This window comes from Lepidochelys olivacea (assembly GCF_965140295.1).
Source record: "Lepidochelys olivacea isolate rLepOli2 genome assembly, chromosome: 3".
In the NCBI taxonomy this organism is placed as follows: domain Eukaryota; kingdom Metazoa; phylum Chordata; order Testudines; family Cheloniidae; genus Lepidochelys; species Lepidochelys olivacea.
In genome coordinates, this window is record NC_140413.1 from 163,386,544 (window position 1) to 163,409,689 (window position 23,146).

Below are 23,146 nucleotides of genomic sequence, written 5' to 3' on the forward strand. Positions count from 1 at the left end.
AGGGCACCTAAAGCTTTGGAAATGTGCCTCTTGGGGTGGAGTTTCTTTTACACTGAAATCTAAATAAACTACATTGAAATTCCGGCGGGAAAACAGGAATATTTACAGCAGAGAAACCTACTGTATAAGATCATACATGTCTGATTCACAGTGTGTACTATGTGGTAGCCCAAGGAAATGCAACAATTGAATTATTTAAAAATTATTAAATTAGCACTTAATTAGATCTCACTTTTTATTTAACTCATTTTATTCTGTAGGTAGAAATATAATTTAATTGCAATAGACTGATCAGAATAAGAAATTAAACTCAAACAATTATTTAAATATAGCCCCAGAGTGCACTATAATTTAGGACTGTCTGATGTATTGGGCTTTTTTATAATATAACATTAAAACTAATGGGTAATTTGTAGGGTGCATACATATGAAACAAATTAATTCTAAGGCCCAATTTTTACTGTATATCATGAAACAGAATGCTGCATCTATATTCATATAACACCACTGAGCAACAGTACTTTGAAAACTAGACAAGAATTCCACTTAATCTTACATTATGTCTAAAATGAAATACACAAGGGGGTAATTGTTGTTGTTGTCATAAGTGTTTTAATCAGTATTGCATCTGGCAAAGACCTATGAAGGGCTTAGAACCCTTTCCTTATTCCAAACACAGAAGTCTGGGTTAATTTGGCCTACTTTCAACTTGCCACCTGGTATTTCTATTGACCTGCACTGTCCTCTAGTTTTGGCTGTTGTATTAAAAATATAGGAGGGGGAGCCAGTTTAAAATCTGGTTTTGTTCCACTGATTGCCTCACTCAGTCACAGCACTGTCAGGAATTCTGTTACTCTTTGGACCCCTGAAACTTCATTAATTTCCATTTCAGGTGGATGGCCCCTTCCCTAAAAAGGTCTCCTACATAAGAACCTGATCCTTCAAGGGAATGAGCACCTGGTGACAAGTACTGAGTGCTTTCCATACTCACTGACCTCAATGGGAGATAAATGCGCTCAAACAGGATCAAGCCTTAATGGCCTGATTTTCAGAAGTGCTGAGCAATCTCATTTCCCACGAAAGTTAACTGAATGGCAGGAGTTCAGTGAGTTTGGAAGCCAGCCCATAAGATTTCAAGCGTTAATGAGCAAAAAATGAAAATAAACCAACCTAACCAAACCAAAAAATCTTAATATTTTGCCTAATTTCCTGTATTCTTATTATTTTCAGTTAAATTAACGTCAAAATAAAGTGTGTGTGCTTTTGAAGTACTAAATTAAAAAGTACACAGTCACAATTAGCCCTGTCCCAGTTTAGAGAGATGGGAAATTAAACTGGTGTAACAGAGGCATAGTGAAGTTTGGGTATAAAAAATAAAACTGCTGACTGAAAAAATAACACCCCCCCCCTCCACACACACACACACACACACACTATTTTCTTTTCTTCAGACTTCAGTGCCATATGGGATTATGGCTCCACAAAGGGCACACCAAGGTAAAGTCCATGTCATCCAGAAATGGGAGCAAGCAGTTTTCACAAAAAGACAAAAATAGCCTGTTACCTAAGAGCTGAGCAGCTCAGCTGTTTGTTTTTTGCAAAAAGAGGAAAGGGAGCAAATATAGACTGATCTGGCTTCTGGTCTGTCTCCATTCTTGATCCTACAGTCTTTCTTTTATATATGATATGAAATTCATTTTCCTGGCAAATGAGAACACCATGGAAGGTTTTTGTCATCGACAAGGGTCGAGGGCAGGCTAGAATGAATAATTTAATGGGACTTCTTCATCTCTAAATTCTACCACTTCGTGAAATTCTGTGAGGAGCTGTTGGATTCATTTTGTAGCATCTCAGTGGCCAGCTTCTGAAATATGGTGTGAAAATCTGTATAGGGAAAATACTATATTGTTATCAAAAAGAAAAGGAGTACTTGCGGCACCCTAGAGACTAACCAATTTATTTGAGCATAAGCTTTCGTGAGCTACAGCTCACTTCATCGGAATGCATCCGATGAAGTGAGCTGTAGCTCACGAAAGCTTATGCTCAAATAAATTGGTTAGTCTCTAAGGTGCCACAAGTCCTCCTTTTCTTTTTGCAAATACAGACTAACACGGCTGCTACTCTGAAACCTATATTGTTATCATTATTTGTTTGTTTAGTGCTAAAAATGTGTACAAGGCATAAAACATAAAGACAGCCCTGGCCCCAACAGGCTTAGAGTCAGATCCATGCACATGTACCATCATACCAGTGTAAAATTACATTGACGTCAGTAGGTCTCCTCATAGGTGCAGGGATCCCTCCATGCTGAGCATTTGTAGGTTCAGGGTCTGAAAGATAGACACAGAGATGACATGAAGGCCTTGAAAATGCAGAGGAGGGAAGAACTTGAGGTCTGTTTTTTTAAAAAACGTACTTGTTTTAAACTCACTTCTGTGGGCAGCATGGGCAATGAGTCTGAGGAAGGATTTGCACAAGGGGAGTCTGGTTTCTGTGTTCTCCTGGCCGTGCACAGGAGGGAAACTGACTTGAAGTGAAGAAAATTGGGGTAATCCTCACAACCATAGTTCAGCTTCTGGTTGGGCTTCACTTAATCCATGTAATCTGAGGCTCTTTAAAGGGCTTCCCAGGATGAGCCCTGTTTGAAATACAAAGGGTAGGTGGTTTTAAAAGGGCAAAAACTGTTTATCTTTATTAACTGTAAATTACTGAAGCCCTGAATTATGGACATTAATAGAACAAAACTACAACACTCATAGTACCACTGTAAAAGAAACATTCCAGAAAAGTGGGGAAACTCTTGAGAAAAAATAATGAATATAGATAACTTAAACCCCTTCCCCCACTGCCATTAGCAATACCAGAAGAATGAAAATCTTATTTGCATCCTGTCTGATAGATCAAAAGATCAAGCTAATTAAGTAGCTGTTATTGTTAGGAATGCCTTTTAGAAATGAAACATTAAATTGTATTTAGCACTCAACACCTACACACCAAAATACATAACCCAGATGAGCTAATCTTTAAGACTGGAGTAGAAATGAGCTAATGTTGTTAGGGGATTGTATGCACAATATGGCAAGAGATCAATAAGGATGGAGAAAAAAAACCCACCCCAAACTACTCAGCTGCTAGCAATAAAGAAGCACCAAGTTGCAAAATGCATTAACTATTTCTTTGACTTGTTTCTATTCTATATTCAGTTCAGTTTTATAATGCAGGCTCGCACCTTGGTTCCAGTGCTGCAGCATGTTCATTGCGACAGTATGTTCCTCTGCAATTCAGAGCTGCTGTGTAAAATGTAGTAAAAACATGTTCCCTCTGCAGAATGATAGAAGGACATTTGTAATGCTGGACAGTATGGAAGCTGAACTGACAACATGTTATATGACTTTTTAAAAAAAATCCCAAAACCTAATTTTAGTTTTAAAAGCATGAAGCTGGCCTCAGAAGCCAAGCAACTGAATTTGTGAGCTGTTAAATGTCAGAGCTGACCTCTGGGAGTTTGAGGAGGGATGATGTGGTGAAGGGCAGGCTTCAGGTCATGTTTTATACAAAAAGTTTAATTGTTCTGGCTAGGAAGCAAAAGTGACTCATTTACTTGAAGTGGGTCCCTATCTCCCAATGCAGATTTTGAATGGGGGAGGATATGGCTAGCAATAATATCTTTAAAAGAATTGGACTGGTTTACTTCAGTATTTTAACTACTTCCATACAGATTCATTTGTTTTGGACACATAATTTGATAGTGGTCCAATGATAGCAAAACACAGTGCCTTTGTCACCCTTTTTGAACCCAAACAAGTCTTTTCACTGTGTTTAAAGCAGGGAGCTTTTTTGCCAAAGAAAATTGTATGCTATTGGGCCTTTTCTTAGCCTTTTATTGAAGAATGTTAATTAGTTTATAGCTATATGGACTGTAAAGTCATCATGACACCAAGTTTGTGGTATAGTATTTTCCAGTTACATTTTCTTTATTGTCTCAGAAACTTCCAAGTCTAGATTAAACATGTGCATTTTGAATGTGGCTAAAGAGGAGTAATGTGAAAATAAATAAATAATCCTTCACTCTTTGCATACCAAGTACAAAACTAAAATAGTGTGGGGATTTTTCGTTTCAACTCAACTTGGCTATGACCTGTTCCACATGCCTTAACTTGCCAAGTTTTTGCCACCTGCTCAGTCTTGGAGTTCCCACCGCCATTACTAATCCACTAGTCCCCCCTCACTCCACTTTAAAATGAAGAGCCACTGACTTGTCCTGCCTGTGAGCGGCCATCTTAGCAGAGTTCAGGAGCTGCAGGATTGGGAGGAGCAGCACACCAATCACAAAGATGGGGGATTTTTAAATGATAATAATGCTTTAGATTAACCACAGTTTAACCACTACTCTAGTGGAAGTCAACAGCAAATCCAACACTGACTTTGTTGGTGCTGGATGAGACTCATATAGTGCCTGTCTCCTGTGAATCTCAACACACTTTATAAACATGAATTAATTAGGCCTCAAAACAATCTCTGTAAGGTAGATAAAATCCATTTTACTGACAGGTAAATTGAGGCACCAGGAGGTTAAACAACTTGTCTAAAAGTACATATCTAACAACAGAACCTTGGAGCTCTAGCCCATTCTCCAAGCCTAACCAGCACTCCACTCTGAGGTTCAAATGCTATGAAATGTGGAAACGAAAAACGAGAAGAGGGATTTGTAGGGTGAAAGTATGAATGAAAGAAAGAGCATGGGATGGTAAAAGCAGCAAATGGACCTGGAAAGTAGTAAAGATGGGGCCAGAACGCAAAGAAAAATAGGGCATGTACAAACTAAAAGGGAAGAAAGTAGAAATTTTTCAAAATTTTTTGTGACATTTTTCTTTGATGAATAACCCCCCCAAAAATGCAGACAAATTATTTTGCTGGAAGTTTTTAGCTCTCTTATATAGAGCTGGTCAAATTTAAGAAATACATTTAAAAAATTTAAAAAATTGCACAATTTGTTACTGGCTTTTTGATCACTGTGTATGGAAGAAACCCCTGCGTTTTTGGTAGCTCTTGGCCACCACAAAATGTGAACACAGAGCATAATCTAAGAATAATATATGTACAGCATATGCCCAGTATGTCCCTTGTCCTGTACCACTGAAGGCAATGGAAATGTTGTCATTGACTTCCATGGGAGCAAGAATGAGCCCTAAGAGCTTGATTTTTCAACCACTCCATACACAGTACTCCCACTGACTTTTTAATACATGCAACAGTGGCAATGTTTAGAGTTGGTTACACAATGGGTGGGGTTTTCAGGGAAATTTCTGACTTTTTGGAGAAAAATTGAAAGCCAAAGATGTTCATCCAAAACCCACAATATTTCAGACAAAAACTTCTGCGTTAAAACCAAGAATTTAAATTTAGAAATGACACCACAGTACCTTATCAGAGTTACACTTCTGTTTTCTTGCGCCCCCATTCCCTGATAGGCACTGAGTTCTCTGACCAAACTACATCTCCCATGATACATCATTGTCTCCCTGCTTGCTAAGCCATCACAGAGCATTATGGGAGTCCTTGGCCATACTGCTTCATGGGAAATGTAGACCATCCTGGGAACCTGGCCCATAGAGGAAATTGATGGCATGAGGTACCAAAACTGCATCTCCCAGAAGGCACTGCAGCAGGGGTTTTCAGTTTGAGGTTTTGGCTGAATTTTTTTCATTTTGTCTGACACTTTCCAGGGGGAAAAAATCATTTTACTGAAAGCCCAATTTTTCATCAAAAACAAATTTGATGCATTTTTTTGACCAGCCCTTGTAAAGACCCCTGCTTTCCTCTGCTCGATTTTTGCTATACTTTTAAAGTACGTAAGAAAAGAGGCCTTAATTTGGGTTCCCCAGATGGACTACATCTCCCATGAAGCAGTATGGCCAGGACTCCCATAAAGCACTATGATTGCTCAGCAAGAATGAGAAAATATAAATAAGACATATGTATGCAAATTAAAAATGGACCCAAGCAGCAAAATTTGCAGCCATAATCATATTTGCCAGCCCATTATAGAGATAAGTGGGGGCCAGTCATAAAGATTTGGTCTGGTTTCCCCAATGTCAGGTGTGCATTAAAGCATGTTGTTGGTGTGAGCCCATGTGTAGTATAAATGTTTTCATACACCATACCATGCACCTGTACCAAAAAAAACCTGAGTTATCAACTGAAAGGGCATCTGTTAAAAAAGAATACACTATAAAGAAAAAGACACATCTGAGTACATCTTGTCTTATCTCTCTATCTGGCGAGTTCTGTTTGTGTCTGAAAACAGTTTCACTTTGCTGGAGTTTGTTCCCATGAATAGCTTCTTTGATTTCAGTTAGAGCAGGATGCTCAATAAAAATCTGGATCCAAAGCCTTGATCTGGTTTGCAACCTATCATTATAATGGACTGACTCCAAATACTGAATCTGAATAGCTCACAGTATGAGAAAGTTCAGAATCTGAGCTGGAGTTCACTCGCATGAAGAGAGAGAGAGTGGTTGCGCAGTTAGAACATGTCCCTAGTCTCTGTTTCCCAGAAGCTGGGAATGAGCAAAAGGGGATGGATCACTTGATGATTACCTGTTCTGTTCATTCCTTCCGGGCACCTGGCACTGGCCACTTTCAGAAGACAGGATACTGGGCTAGATGGACCTTTGGTCTGACCCAGTAGGGCCATTCTTATGTTCTTATTAATCTGGGCTGTAGGAGACATGGGTTCAATTCCTGTTCTGCCACAACTATCCTGCATGAACCTGGTCAAGTCACTTAGATTCTCTGTACCTCAGTTCCCCCTCTAAAATAATACTATCCTACTGCATAAGGGTGTTGTGAGGCTAAAGGGGGGACATATAAATTCCTTTATAAAATAATTAGGGATTAGTTAGATCTGAAGGTTCAGTTCAGGCCATCACTAATTTTAATCTACAATCCCCTCCAAGTTTTGCTTTAAATGCTGTATTCTCACCCCAAACCTAAAAGTGAAACTCAGTCAAAACCATGTACTTTCATTTAGTTCATATCAAATCATGTGAAACCATAAATCTTCCCAGGTTTGTTCAATAGATTTTATGAACCTAAATCAACCTTTTGATGTACCCAGTCTGAGACTTGTGAATGGAAGAAAATATGAAAACAAGTGAGTTTCCCATTGTTCCAAATTGCATTGTGAACACTTTTCTTGGACTTAGCTGACTCAACACCTCTGAAAAGTGGAGACTGAAATTCTAACCCAGATCCAAAATTCACAACTAGTCCCTATTGCCCTGACATGCTGGATTCAAACACCCAGAAACTTTGGAAGCCTCAAAATCAAGAACTGTCAGAGCTGTTCCCTTTCCATTTATTATGTTTTTGACAATATCTGTTAGGATTTTTCACAAGATATTTTTTAACTTTGCTTGTGGCTGCGTATCATTATTTCTCATTCACAACTGGATTCCACATTATTCCCTCCTGACAGGGTTTTATGAACATTTCCTTATGTATAAAAAGCACAAGCCGTAAGAGACCCAATTACATAAGCAAGAATGAATGTGTGCTCTGATATGAGAGAAGCAGGTTGCATTATCTTGATTGCATTTCTTCTGAAGGTGGCACTTGTCTTCCCGACCTCCATCTGCCATTCGAAATCTGCCTGTGAAAAAAAGAATCCCAGAAAAGCCAAATACTGAACTTAGAATATGTCCATACTGCAATCACCAGATGTGATTGTAGCTTGTGAAGACATCCCCCAGCTAGCTTTAATGTAGGTAATTCAGGCACCAAAGCGGTGATGCCGCAGCAGCCCGGGGTTCTGCATGCCAAAAGAATACTAGCCCAAGTAATTATTCGGTGTTCTGGGCTGGCTTCTGCAGCCCATACTGAAGTCTGCACTGCCACACTTTGCTGCTCCGGTACCCAGGCCCACTAGATCAAAGCTAGTTCATATATGTCAACATGAGCCGCAGTCACGCTCTGTGATGGCAGTGTAGCCATACCCTTGGACAGTTAAATGCTAGCTCTGAGCTTTGAATGCATACAACTAGTCTAAAGCATTAAGTGTTAGCAGCCGATGTTATGAAATGTGGTAAGAAAATGTGCTAATCATAGTGCTAAAGTGCTTGTCCATAACCATCCATGGACATGGTTTCTGGGCTCCTGAACTGAACAAGAAATACAGGATATTTTTGCCCTTCCTTCTTAAGGGTATCACGTTGTGTGTTTGCTTCTGTGGATGCCTGCCAGCATCCTGAAAAGGGAGACAGCCCTCACATTAATCTCCTCGCAATGGTTGTTTCATGGATTTGTTTGCTCAAGGCTTGTTAAAACTCCTAGTAAAGATACGCTCTCCAAACGTAACTCTACAGGAGAGTGCAGGGGGCTGAGATGATGGATTTACTTGCTCAAGGGGGTGATAAAGTCAGAAGAGTTTAATGATATCTGATGATGAACCTCAATAGGTTCAGTGTTTTGTCCAGGTGAGTACTTAAAAGCTTGGATACTTATTTGGATCTCTTGGCACTGCAAGGTAGAAAGCTCATGGGAACAATCTCTATCCTGAGTTTTCTTGTACATCCTGTTTCTCTTCCAGCCAAAAATGAAAGGTGAATGGACTTTCTTGCATTATTTGAGCACTGCCACTACCAGCCTGAATGCAGATATGCACAGGAAAATGAAAAATAATGGGTTAAATTCACCATGGATTACTCAGGCTTCTACTGGCACAGGCAAGGGTGCAGGGCCCTGGATGGAGAATAGCCCAAGTGATGGAGGTTGTGGAGCACAAGGCAACAACTTCCCTCTTCATTGGAGAACCCGTAAGGAATCAGTGCAGCCCATAGACTGGGGGCCCCACTGGCCAAGATGTGGATGATGCACTTTTTCAATCAGCACATCTTTCCTGCACCCTTCACCAGCAGGATTTCTATGGAGCCCTGAGCAGAAACTAGAACTGCTCCCATCTCGTGAAATCTCCAAGGAAAGGCAGCGGTGTAAACACCATGGTGGCAGCAGGCCTCTATAGCTTACTAGGGCCAAGACAGCATCAGGATTTTTTTTTTCTGTAGCTCAAAAGAGATTCGGGTTGAATTTGCGGTAAAGGCTCTGTTCATTCCTTATTTGAGACCAATGCGTTCAACCAGCTTTGGATTTCACATGGCTATTATGAAATTAGTGTCCTGGGTAGCTTTTGTATGAGGTTGCCCTGTTCAATTTGCTTTTATGATCTAATAAAAGACCAGCAAGCACGACTTACATAAGTATACAGAATTTAGAATGGGCTTTTCAAACTATTCAGTAAGCATTTAATATGCCAGCACAGGAAGCATGATTTTACAGAAACTCAACATTGTACCTTGTAATGTGACTTATGCTCATCACTGGTTATTGAATTTATGTTGCTGTGGACAGGGCACTGAGAATGTCTGTCCTTCCACTGCCTTTCACAATATTGTTATTTATGAGAATGTTGTGAACTATCTAAAGCCTGGTTTATATGAAGTGTTTGGAAAGGCATTTGCAATAACGAATGTGTAGTTGGGGAACGTGGAATTTTATCAAGTAACACAGGAGCAGATACTGTAGGGCAAAGAATTAGGAACAAATGAAAACATCTGACGCCCCGTGTTATTTTAATTCTAAGGAAAGTAGCTCATACTGTGCATGTGACTTTCATTTTTAAACTCTTCCCCCTCCAGTGCAGATGGACAAAAACTTAACATGTTGTTCTTTTTATTTTTTTTCCATGGAAGCGAAGAGCTAATATTTTAGGAAGAGATTTTACAAATGCAATTACAGCAACACACTGTAGTTTAGTTTGCACATGGGTAAACACATGCTTTCACACCAAGGGAAAAGTTTAGCTTGGCACCTGGGACTGAAAAGCATGACTCCAATCTCACTTTAAAGCCAAACCTGCAGAAACTCAAGCCATTTCCAAAAATAACATCAGAATTAGAGACTTGAACCTCCTCAGACTGGTCATGCTGAGAATGATGATCCTGGGGACCAACAAAGCTACTGAGTCCCCTACGGAGACTTTGTGCATGCTGATTTTGTGTTCCAGCCATGCAGAATGAACCATATTTCAGCAACTGAATACAAGAGTAAATGAAATAAATTCAGTTCCTAGGGTTTTTTGTTTGTTGTAAGTATGGACTTGCGTTTTTACTTGCAGTATCATGGCAAGCCTAGTAGAGCAATCAAGGTCCTATAGTAGGTGACACATTGTCAGGGGGAAGTTGATTACCATGGGCTCAGCTGCAGGTTTCCTACAAGCCCTGAGTATCTATCGACATCTATCTTAGGTACTAATATGGCCCCCATTGCTATGGTGTCTGACTGTCTCACAATGCTTAATACATTTAGCCTCACAACATGCCTGTATTATCCTCTCTTTACAGATTGGAAATTAAAGGACAGAGAAGCTTAGTGACTTGCCCAATATCACACAGAAATTCTGATGGAGCAAAGACCTGAACTCAGATTCCCCAGATTGTAGGGTAAGCCCCTAACCACTGAACCAAGTTTACTCTACACGTAGTTGCACTTCCCCAGGTACAGATTTGTTATGTTCTGGGGTGCAATCCGGATTTGTCATGTTCTGGGGTGCAATCCAGGGAGGGGTTGTGTCACTGCCTGCCCTGTAACCCTGGGTGCCTCACAATGCTTTGCTGCTGTAGCTCCTAACCTGGGCTGCTCACCTACCATCATGCAGGTCACACCCTGAGTGTCTGTGGATAGCTGCAGCCCTGGTCCAACAGCTCTGACCCCAGCAGCCTGCCAGCAGCACACAGTCACTGGTTTCTACCAGCCTTGGTTACAAGTAACCTGATGACCCCAACAAACTCCCATCCCGAATTTCCCCCAAACTGTGTACCCTGAAGTGTCCAACCATCTCCTGGATGGCTCAGAGAAATAATAAAGTGTATTGCTCCTGTATAGAGACAAAAACCACATCACAGCTTATTAACTTAACAAGGGTGAAACTTCCTTTTATTTAAACACCACTGAGTAGGTTTATAGTAAAAATAAAAAAAATATTTAACAATAGGTCTTAGGTTAAGGGATTCTAAGTAAAAGAAATACAATTAGAAAGGGTTACAAGCAAATAAAAGTGAAAGCACACATCTTAAGGCCTAAAACTTAATCTAGCAAGATATAGGCATTGTTCAAAATGGTGTCTCTCACCAGTCATTCTTTTTCCCAGCCATAGCTAACTTTCCCTCAGTCAGGACCTTCCACAAAAGTATAAGGTGCTAGCTTCCCTTGTCTTCTTAGGTGAAAGATCTTTGCCTAAGCAGGTGAACACTTATATTTAGTTCCAGAGACTTCAACCCCCACCTTGGTTGGAGGACCCATCTTTCTCAGCTTACAAGAGCTCCGGCCTCATGTGTCTGTCTAGTGATGGATGCCAAAGATAGCTTCTATCCTTGCTTATATCTTTCAAAGTTCAGTTAACTTGTTTCAAGAGGCAGGATGGCCTCATGCTGTTCTTCCCTTCTTGTGGACCTCCCATCTGCTTGCTGATTTTTATGTAAATGGGGCTTCCATTGTTTTTGGACACCTTGTCTAAACTCACTGGAGACAGATATTTAAAGCATGTCTACACTACCAAATTAGGTCAACCTAAATACATCGGCATACAGCTGCTGCAGTAATTAAATTGTTTTTGCATGTCCACACTCCTTATATTGGCAGTGTGAGTCCTCACCTGGGATGCTTGTACCAGTAACAGTCAATATAAGCCACAAAGTGTCTACACTGACACTGTGTCGACCTAACTACATCAACTTTGACTCTACATCTGTTATAGAGGTGGAGTTATTAAATCAGTGCAAGCAACATTTTAGTGTAGACACTTCCATAGTTAGGTCAACGTAAACGGCCTTGTGTTGACCTAACTCTGTAGCGTAGATCAGGCCATAGTTGTGACATTCTCTCCTGTCTGGGCAGACTGTAAAGCCTAGTATCAATGAGTATCCTTATATACTGTTAATACATACATTTCACAATGCTATTAATCACCAGTGGGTCATTAACTTTCAAAAAAGACTTCAATCTATACACTTTTACAATACAGTAATGTAGTATACAATCCGTTGTTTATTGCTTGAGGTTCAGCCCCCTGTCTCTATAGACCAGAAAACCTTTGAAATGAATTCTTCTGAAAAGTAAAACCCAGACAAAGCTTCTCTCTCCTGCTGGGCATGGACACCATGCTGTCTTCTCCCCCACTTGTTAGTATGAGGTTTGCCTCCACCTGTTGTTAGCTTGTTGGGTCTGTTTACTGCTAATATGTAAATTGACGTAAATACACATTCCTTTGTTTAGGATAGACCTATTTAACAACTCTCCCTGATGTACCTGGTTTACACACATTTTAGTTATAATTCCAGGATGTATTAATAACTCTTAATACCCATTGTGTGCATATATCACACAAGAATATTAATGAGCAGGGAGTTATTAGTCTTCATATGATGCAAGGTGTATTCTGTACAAAAAGTATTACAATGGTGTGTAGGGTGTGAATACATGGGTGCTTAGTGTCACAGGAATGTGATACACAGAGTCACTGTCTGGTTCCTCCCTTTGCTGCAGTGGAGGGAAGTAGTCTGTATCAGCCCTGTATTTGGTGCAGATTACTTCCCCTGGTGCATGGGGAGCTGAGGGGAAGGAGGGGAGCCACAGCTACTTCCACTCCCTGTCCAAATGTTTGATGCAAGTAGCCCACACGAGGAAGGAAGGAAGGAAGCTCTTTTTCGTCCCCTTACTCCCCTGTTCAGGACCATAGCCACAGTCAAAAACTGGCCCTCAGTGGTTAGATACTTCCTAGCCTTTATGTGGCATCACAGAGGAGGAGAGGAAGTCAGTATCACTCCTTGTGCATCCCTATAAAGGCCAGCTACATTTGCAGTCCTAGCATACACAGAAGCCAAGGAGCTATGCCCCAGATGCCTCCCCCTAGGAGCAACTGGACAGGTAGAGGCAGGAACAAGACAGACCCTTGAATCCATGCCCCATGTGCCAGCCAGCTGGACACACGGGGGAGGATGCTTCACTCCTGACAGAGGTATTGCAAATTAGCCCGCATCCCATACACAACTGGGGAGCCACCTCTTACTGTGGGCTGTATGCCCACAGCAAAGCCTTGCCCATCATTATTTAACATTTAGTATATTTATCTGGTGGCACAATACGTTTTGATTTTCCCATGTATAGAGATTCTGCTAGGAGAAACAACATAATTCATACTAACTATTACAGATCCTGAGCAGCATAATAAACCAGAGTGATTGATAATATGCATACACCCCTGTGCCTTATTATTCAGCTCTGCATAAAAATGTTTACGGTCTGTTAAGAAGGATGTCCTGACAACCAGAATCAGTGTTTATGAAACTCAAGACCCTGTCCAAGAGCCTCCTAATACAAATTTTCCTCATCAGAGGACTGGTCCCTATAGTTCACCTCTAGGCATTTTCCATCTCAATAGACATTCTGTTTTGCACGTTTCGGTAGCTATTTAAGCTACTTCATAGGAGGGGCAAAAAATAGACCAGAAGGCCTTTCCTAAGGCCAAATCCTGAAGCCCTGACACAGGTGAGTTTTGTCTGCATGAGGACTGACAGTATGCTTGTTTTCCGCATTCTTTCAATACTCCTCTTTATGCTTGGCATTGTTAAGTGGCCCTATACACATCACTTGCTGTTTCCCAAAGCTTGGGCCCACAGCGTGAAAAGTAATGACTGTGTGCTAATTATAGGCAAAAAATATGTAACTATTGTGGCTGCACAGAATCCCTATGCTGCAAGTAACATGCCCAGTGTACCATGTCTCGGGGCAAGGACTGTAAGCCCTTCAGCAGCTAAGCCTTTTAGGCACTAGCTCTAGTGGATCCCAATAACCACTCAGACACATGGCTAAGGGAAAGGTTATTTTAATAGGAAAATGGAAATGGCTGGCAGGAAAGGGAAAAGTTGCCAATATCCTAGGTATAGAGGCTTAAGAGTTACAGTTCAAGTGAATAATGGCGGTTCTTATCTAGGTCCCTAGGACAGTCCAACTGAGAGTCAGGACAATTCAGTCCTTGTGCCTGGGTGCCCTTTCCAGTTAGTCTCTATTCAAGCAAATAGGAGCTTGCAGGTTTCCAGGCCAGGCTCAGCTAGAGTCTCTCATAGGGCGTAGGGTTGCCAACCCTCCAGAATTGCGCTACAGTCTCCAGGAATTTAAGATTAATATTTAATTAAATATTATGTCATGTGAGGAAACCTCCAGGAAAGCATCCAACCAAAACTGACAACCCTACATAGGGGCCCCACTGCACTGGCTCCCTGCACAGCTGCTGTTGCTACCCCAAAGTCCCACACAGATCTGCACCCAGTTGTGATGTCTGGCACTCACAGTCTGTTCCACGAGCGACTCTGTCCAAAGTTCCTGGGGGCTTCTCTCCAGCTCCCTGCTGCCAAGCATCTCTCACTCACAGAGAGCCCAGCCACATCCTGGTTCAAGGAAAGGGAAGTGTAGTGGCGAGGACATGGCTGATGGGAGATGTAGTCTGCTGCTTTGCAGATCCATCACAATTGTTTACAGTGCTCCAATATCTTATAGTGTTACTGAATGCACCACTGAATCCAATAAGACCTCTCACATACTTAAAGCTACTTAATACCTTGCTGGGCCTAAGTGAATTGCCCAAAATCAGGAGATAATGAGTTGCAGATCTGCAGAATCCAGATGTTTTGACTCCCAGTTCTGTGCCTGTGCCTTTCCTTCAATATTATCTTTCCCCTGTTGGAAGTATAGATAGGAATTCAGACTCAGTATCTTTCAAAATGATTTCTGTACTGAAGATGTACGAAATGGTAGAGATAAAAATAATAATGATCAAAACTTTGGCCCCAAGCTAAACATTAACCCCATTCCTTTTTTGAAGTACAAAACATTTCCACTGACTTAAAAATTATTTTGTCATTTTCACATTCATCTTGATTCTGGCCAGGACTTGAATGAGAAGTGCCAAAATACTGTAAGAAAGGATGTTCTTGCAGCTCTAATGAAGGCTTTCACTACTGAAAATCTCACAACAAAAGCTGTTTTCACAAGATGTCCAGTCAGTTTTAAAGGTGACAAGAAGTTTAGACAGTATAAGCCGGATCCCTGACTTCAGTAGAACTGTGCCAATTTACATCGGCTAAGAATCTGGCCCTAAATTTGATTCTAAGTGTTTCCAACCGATGTCTCACCTTGGTATCTAAGGCTAATGAAGGCCCAGCAGTCATCCTAATTTTTGCGTGCTTCTCCAAATCTGCCTCTTTGCTTTGATTGCTGTCCCTGACTAATTCACATGGAAAGACAGAATGCAACCTGTAAACATTGGATCCCGCTGCATAATGTGCTGTCGCCAATAGAAATTAAAGGTGCTCACCAGCTTGCAGAATCAATTCCAGTGCTGGATATTTTTAAAGGGATGCTGCAAACTGTGTGCTAGACTGCGACCCGCACTCAAACTGGTAAGCCCTTTATAGTAAGAGAGTGAATGCTCACCAAAGTGAGTAAGGGTTGCACAGTCTAGCTCTGTTGGAACAGTCATCGCACAAGCAGTATGCCTGTCTTTTGCAGAAAAGTGACTTGCTTCATCAACTAGTTTTCCTTGTTAATCAGTATGCAACATCATTAGGCCATGTTCACCTGTGAGGTTATACCAGGGACAGATGTGGCCCATTCAGTGGATGAGTTAGAGGAACTGAGGAGAGGTTGAAGAGTTCAGGAAGGCAGAAAACAGTATGCTTGCGGTATCCTTGAAATAATTGCTTTGTACCTATACCCTGCATCTGTGCCCATTCATAAGAGTAACACATGCCGATTCATGAGAGTAATACATGCAGAATGTTGCTTTTTCGGATGCTAAGGAATGTTTTTTGATGGACATAAAACAAGCCAGTAATGAGTACAGAGCAATTTTGGGACAAAAGCTTGAAGAAAAGCAGGATACTGTCACACACCCACAGTACCAGGGCTTATCCCCGTCTAATGGCCAGCTCTGGGGTTCATTGTAAATGAACACAGAGATCATGCTTTCTTTGCTGTTTCTAGTGAATTGAATCTGTGGGATAGTGCACCACCTGTCTGATGCGAATACAGTTTTTGTAAACTCACACTGTTCACCATCAGAGAAAAAACAGAGACTGGATTTTTGTGGCCATCTGAAGTGTATTCTGGCTTCACCCTTTGGTTTACAGAAGCAGCTTGGCAGCCACCAAACACAAATCCCTGGCAAGCGGAGGGGAGCTGGTATTCGCTGCGTTTGTGCTGGAACTCAAAACAAATAGGGAATAATGCAGCTTGTGTGTGCCGAGCAGGCCTGTGATACAAACAAATTTGGACTGTTTTGGAAAATGCTGCCTGGGGAAACTTTACCACTAAACTCTAAAAGAGCTGGAACTAGAAGTGCAAAAAAAAGCAGGACATATTTTAAATCTGTGCAAATGCTACGGGAAAGCTCCAGATTAAATAGTTCTGCACTGGGCAATATGCACCTCTCCAGTGCTTTGTAACATGTTAATATGGTCCGTGTTCCCGTGAAGTATGCAAAATCAGCAAGCACTGGAGAAACATGCTTCTCATTTACTAAGAGATTTTAAAAGGTTGTGTACATTATATAGAGGTCAAACAGAGGAATTTAAAGAGACACACTATCCTGGAAGTAAAATTGTGGTAAGAAAGAGGGTTTGAAATAAAGCCACTGTCAGTTCTTTAAAAGACATTATAAATTGTTTTACATGCCACTAATACCCACAAAAAAATTGGGTTGCCATGCAGATCTTTCTTGGCATAGCTATGGTAAAAAAATTCAAATGGTTCTAATCATGTGTGTGGTTTTTGGACAATCCCTGATCTAAAGCTTTCAAAATACTCACAGGTACAGTAAGTAAATGGGCATATTTTTATCTAAGAGTACCCATCACGGCCAGCCTTTTTAATGGAATCAATGTGTAATATATTTTGAGTCAGGGGGCAAAGACCTGCAGTTCCTACTTCCTGCCAGATCCTCATGGAGCTAGGACCATTCATAATTAGCTGTAGATTTGCCCTTCAATTTTGACTTAGTTTCAGGGAGAGTTTTGCTTCTACAAAAACAGCGTGAAAATTGAGAAGTGATTTCAGGATTTGACCCAGGTTATTTTCCTTCCATGAGTGGGCACTGCAGTTAGGCTGGACTGAAGTTTTCAATATTTCCTAAGTGACTTAGGTCTTCAGGGCCCTAAATTTCATTGAAAGGCAATGGGATTTAGGTTAAGTGCCTAAGTCGCTTTGAAAATGGGATTTGGGCTCTGAAATTATTTTGGCACTGTTGAAAATTTTACTTAAGGACTAAAATTAAACCATTGCAAAAGAGTTTATTTAAAAGTCTTGCAAACATGGTATTTAACAATACATGTGGGTGAGTAGTATGGACACCCAGAACTGGATGCCTACTACAGTATCTAACTCTGGGTGTGGACGGTAGGTTTAGGAAAAGAGGGTGAGAGGGACGGGGTATGTAGTTTATATAACTCAATGAATCTGATGCTGAAGAATGTAAGGAAGTGATTGATAGCACTAAAGCCACTAAGCCAATCTGGTGGGCAGGTGCTGCACCAGATTCCTCTATACATTTTTCTGCAACACAGTGCCCAAATACATAAACCCATCACAAGCACAGATTGGTATTATATCAAACCATGTGTTATTTTGGGAATCTGGACAAATATGTAAGCGACAGTGATGAAACTGTTAAAACCATTTTTACTGCAGACTTGCAAAAGGTCTTCTTTGTTTGATGCCGTACAGCATAAGAGGGCATTCTGAGAAGCGATGTGCGTATAGCAAACATCAAAAGGTAGGAGAGAGAGGTCAGATAAGCCCTGCAATGTCTGGATGCTTATTTGAACTCTCCACGTCACCTACCTGTGCAAAATTGGTATGGAATTCATAAGAGACTGGGCCTTTCTGCAACAATTCCAGTCCTTCTTCCAGCCAGGACTGCAACAGTACAAGAACCATCTTTTCTCTTCTGACCAGTCTGCCTTGTGACTAGCCCTTGAATGTGTGGGTGGAGGGCACAAGGAACCTTTCTTTGTACACTCTATACAGTCAGAATCACAGTCCCTAAGTGGAGGGGAGCAGAGCCTGTTCTGCTGAATATTCCCAGGGTTGCAACATCGCCACTCAGGGGAAGAGGTGGTCTGTCCATAATTCCCTGCACTGAACCATGGAGAAGGCCTGAGGTACATCTTAATACTAAGGCGGAATGTTCCTGGGAATCCTGTGAGGGATTGTGCCCCTGGGTGGGACAGCTCTGGTCTGTTGTTCCCTGGATTCTCCTTCTTCCCTTTTTTATTATCAACCCTGAATGTGATCCCTCCAAGTTAGGGTCAAGGCAGACTGATATTGGGGCAGTGTGGTTAAACCACTCCTCACTGTTGCAGTTTTGTGATGAACAGAGGACTCCAGTTTCCACTGCTCCGAGTCTGGTACATTTCACACCAATACTGTTTACTGGTACACCAATTATGTATATATAGGTCTGATTCATTCTTCATTTGCATATCCTGTTCACAGAAGCGGTAACACTGCCAGTGCCTTAGTGCCAGTCTAGCAATGCTTTCTCTAGCATTCCTAGCATGTGTTTATTTCCACATATACCTTCTTTTTGGAATTTCCCCTCTGTTTCTGAAAATTGTATATGAAATGCTCTTTTTGTTTAATTAAATTGAAGTGGGTATCTCACTGTAACCTGAACCAGTTGCTGAGGAGGGAACAATATATTTTGGCTTCTTTTCTAGTCTGATCATCATTGCAGCATCTAAGCAGCTTCCAGAAGTGCACTAAGCAAGGGAGACAGAAAAAGGAGGAGAGAACTACATGAATCCAAGGTCATAGGCATGGGGACTTCAGTCTGCCTCCTTAAACAGTGCCACTGAAAGGTCATTGGGAGTCACTGTGCATGTTGACAGGACTAAAATAGCCAGGGGTTAGAACTAGTCAAAAAAATTTAAAAACAATTTCATAAAAATATTGAAAAGGCCATGAAAGCAGTGAAGCTGCACCCCAGTGTATAGGCTTGGCCATCTGGCAGAGAGGTCCCGCCTCCCTCCCCCAATGCAATCCCTAGCATGGAGAGAGGGATGCTGGAGGTACGGCTGAAGGAAGCAGGGGTGGCCACTGTGCTTTGGGTAGTCTCATCTGCTGCAGCAGCCCCTAGGTGCTGTGGGCAGACAAGCATGAGCTAGAGCAGCCCTGAGACTTCTCTAACTTATGCCAGGCATTAGGCTGACCCCCAAATAAGACTAAGATATGGGGAGGCACAAAGGTGGCATAAAGGTACCAAGCATAGCAATATAGGTTTGTACTATTTCTTATGAGTAGAAGATTCATATAGTATGAACTCTAAAGAGTTACAGACTAAATACTGTTCATTTTGATAATGTTACTATTTCTGGGTCCAATCCTGCAAAACCTTATCCAGGCAAATACTTGTCCTATTGACATCACTATCATTAACTTGATTGCCATCTTGTTTAGGATCATGTCAACACCAAAGAGAGATGATCATAGAATCATAAATATCAGGGTTGGAAGGGACCTCAGGAGGTCATCTAGTCCAACCCCCTGCTCAAAGCAGGGCCAATCCCCAATTAAATCATCCCAGCCAGGGCTTTGTCAAGCCTGACCTTAAAAACTTCCAAGGAAGGAGATTCTACCACCTCCCTAAGTAATGCATTCCAGTGTTTCACCACCCTCTTAGTGAAAAAGTTTTTCCTAATATCCAACCTAAACCTCCCACACTGCAACTTGAGACCATTACTCCTTGTCCTGTCCTCTTCTACCACTGAGAATAGTCTAGAACCATCCTCTCTGGAACCACCTCTCAGGTAGTTGAAAGCAGCTATCAAATCCCCCCTCATTCTTCTCTTCTGCAGATTAAACAATCCCAGTTCCCTCAGCCTCTCCTCATAAGTCATGTGTTCCAGACCCCTAATCATTTTTGTTGCCCTTCGCTGGACTCTCTCCAATTTATCCACATCCTTCTTGTAGTGTGGAGCCCAAAACTGGACACAGTACTCCAGATGAGGCCTCACCAATGTCGAATAGAGGGGGACGATCACGTCCCTCGATCTGCTCGCTATGCCCCTACTTATACATCCCAAAATGCCATTGGCCTTCTTGGCAACAAGGGCACACTGCTGACTCATATCCAGCTTCTCGTCCACTGTCACCCCTAGGTCCTTTTCCGCAGAACTGCTGCCTAGCCATTTGGTCCCTAGTCTGTAGCTGTGCATTGGGTTCTTCCATCCTAAGTGCAGGACCCTGCACTTATCCTTATTGAACCTCATCAGATTTATTTTGGCCCAATCCTCCAATTTGTCTAGGTCCCTCTGTATCCTATCCCTGCCCTCCAGCGTATCTACCACTCCTCCTAGTTTAGTATCATCCTCAAATTTGCTGAGAGTGCAATCCACACCATCCTCCAGATCATTTATGAAGATATTGAACAAAACCGGCCCCAGGACCGACCCCTGGGGCACTCCACTTGACACCGGCTGCCAACTAGACATGGAGCCATTGATCACTACCTGTTGAGCCCGACAATCTAGCCAACTTTCTACCCACCTTATAGTGCATTCATCCAGCCCATACTTCTTTAACTTGCTGACAAGAATACTGTGGGAGACAGTGTCAAAAGCTTTGCTAAAGTCAAGAAACAATACATCCACTGATTTCCCTTCATCCACAGAACCAGTAATCTCATCATAGAAGGTGATTAGATTAGTCAGGCATGACCTTCCCTTGGTGAATCCATGCTGACTGTTCCTGATCACTTTCCTCTCCTTTAAGTGCTTCAGGATTGATTCTTTGAGGACCTGCTCCATGATTTTTCTGGGGACTGAGGTGAGGCTGACTGGCCTGTAGTTCCCAGGATCCTCCTTCTTCCCTTTTTTAAAGATTAGCACTACATTAGCCTTTTTCCAGTCATCTGGGACTTCCCCCGTTCGCCACGAGTTTTCAAAGATAATGGCCAATGGCTCTGCAACCACAGCCGCCAATTCCTTTAGCACTCTCAGATGCAACTCGTCCGGCCCCATGGACTTGTGCACGTCCAGCTTTTCTAAATGGGACACCTCTAACTCCACCTCTTTCTCCACAGAGGGCTGGCCATCTACTCACCATGTTGTGATGCCCAGCGCAGCAGTCTGGGAGCTGACCTTGTTTGTGAAGACAGAGGCAAAAAAAGCATTGAGTACATTAGTTTTTTCCACATCCTCTGTCACTAGGTTGCCTCCCTCATTCAGTAAGGGGCCCACACTTTCCTTGGCTTTTTTCTTGTTGCCAACGTATCTGAAGAAACCCTTCTTGTTACTCTTGACATCTCTTGCTAGCTGCAGCTCCAGGTGTGATTTGGCCCTCCTGATTTCATTCCTACATGCCAGAGCAATATTTTTATACTCTTCCCTGGTCATATGTCCAACCTTCCACTTCTTGTAAGCTTCTTTTTTATGTTTAAGATCCACTAGGATTTCACCGTTAAGCCAAGCTGGTCGCCTGCCATATTTACTATTCTTTCAACTCATCGGGATGTTTTGTCCCTGTAACCTCAACAGGGATTCCTTGAAATACAGCCAGCTCTCCTGGACTCCTTTCCCCTTCATGTTAGTTCCCCAGGGGATCCTACCCATCCGTTCCCTGAGGGAGTTGAAGTCTGCTTTCCTGAAGTCCAGGGTCCGTATCCTGCTGCTTACCTTTCTTCCCTGTGTCAGGATCCTGAACTCAATCAACTCATGGTCACTGCCTCCCAGATTCCCATCCACTTTTGCTTCCCCCACTAATTCTTCCTGGTTTGTGAGCAGCAGGTCAAGAAAAGCTCCCCCCCTAGTTGGCTCCTCTAGCACTTGCACCAGGAAATTGTCCCCTACGCTTTCCAAAAACTTCCTGGATTGTCTATGCACAGCTGTATTGCTCTCCCAGCAGATATCAGGAAAATTAAAGTCACCCATGAGAACCAGGGCGTGCGATCTAGTAGCTTCTGCGAGTTGCAGAACTATGATGGATGCTTTTATCTAGACATAACAGATTGGCTCTTGCCTTGCTGAAGAAGCACAGTTAATGACATGGACTTTCAAGTGTTTCACTTTGATGCCCTCTCAAAAATCATATTGCTTTATACCACTGTTCTATTTAGGCTGAAAATAAATAAGGGCCTGATCGTAGAAAATCCTACTGGTGTGGGTAGTTCCACTGACTTGTGATAGGTCAGCTTTTTCCATGAACTCCTACAGCAAGTGACTGTTGGTTTAAAAGATGAGCAGATTTGAAACCCGTGGGTGAGATTCTGGCAACATTACTCATGTTGAGCAGTACCTTACTCCACGAGTACCCCCTCCCCACTGGGTAGCAGAATCTAGTCCACTGTAAAGAAGCAAGTAATCTTATATACCCTAACATAGATCTTGAACAGTATAGCTTTGTCCCTCCCAAGCCTATCATTCCTCAGGGTTTCTGAGAGCACCACACTTCACAAAGTGTCTTTCAGAATACTGGAGATTCTTAACCCCTAAACAAGCAATGAGGCGGTAATGCTGCAAAATGTAATCAGTAAACAGTGCATTTTTTCTTAAACTACTCTGTTAGACATATTATTTCCTCCCAATATTGTGATATTATTTTATCTTCAAACAGATTTCCCACCCCCCCCTAAAATTCATTGAACCACAATGGTCATTTGTGTACTTACTGATGGTGCTATCAGAAGATACCACTTGCTGGTTACTGTCCATTTAGTGTCCATGGCAGCATGTTTGTTTCTCATTAAGTTAGGCATTTCACAATCCGCAACAAATTGAAAGTTTCCAGAAGAGCCTAGTTTAACAAGGAACTACTGTCACAAAACCATGGGGCCTGCTGTTTATTCTTAGACTCTACTTTACTTTTTGCCTTCTGTTTGGTTTTCAACCATAATGAAGGTACAGATGCTTTCCTAGAAAATACTGAGTTTTTTATTTCCCTGCTGGGTGTTCACAGCGCAAGTCACTGCCTGACCTTTAAAGTATTATTCTTGCAGTAGGTGAACTAACACAACAAGTCTCTCTAAATTCTTCCCAAACAA

At 41.9% G+C, this 23,146-nt stretch overlaps 1 long non-coding RNA gene across 1 annotated transcript; it reads right to left on the reverse strand.

Annotated features, from left to right (window-relative positions):
• Positions 1-2,183: 2,183 nt before the first annotated feature.
• LOC311517496 lies at positions 2,184-14,479 on the reverse strand. Its single transcript, XR_014710724.1, has 3 exons — positions 14,404-14,479; positions 2,432-2,638; positions 2,184-2,330 (listed from the first exon to the last, which is right to left on the reverse strand). It is a non-coding gene; the product is annotated as an uncharacterized lncRNA (long non-coding RNA).
• Positions 14,480-23,146: the final 8,667 nt, after the last annotated feature.